The sequence below is a fragment of the Nematolebias whitei genome, chromosome 23 (genome assembly GCF_014905685.2).
Source record: "Nematolebias whitei isolate Nwh7 chromosome 23, NemWhi1, whole genome shotgun sequence".
Classification (NCBI taxonomy): domain Eukaryota; kingdom Metazoa; phylum Chordata; class Actinopteri; order Cyprinodontiformes; family Rivulidae; genus Nematolebias; species Nematolebias whitei.
Window position 1 is genome coordinate 24921949 of NC_056520.1, and position 336 is coordinate 24922284.

A 336-nucleotide genomic window follows, 5' to 3' on the forward strand; every position below is an offset into this window, starting at 1 on the left:
GATCATAGCAAAAACAAACAGATGTCAGTTGACCTAGTTTGAAATCCAATAACTTATGTTCACACGACTACTAAATTACCACATTTTATTCATTTCAGAAACCAAACTGTGGAGCACTTTATCACTGGCTACATCCATTATCTTTTACCCACTTCTTCCATTTTTGGTCAAGGGGGTCGGCGGTGCCCATGTCCAGCAATCACTGTGCGACAGGCGGGGTACACCCTGGACAGGTCGCAAGTCCATCACAGGGACACAGAGACAAACGAGACAAACAACGACTGGGATATGTAGATGAACAGATGCTGCGAAATATTCATCAATTAAAACGGATTC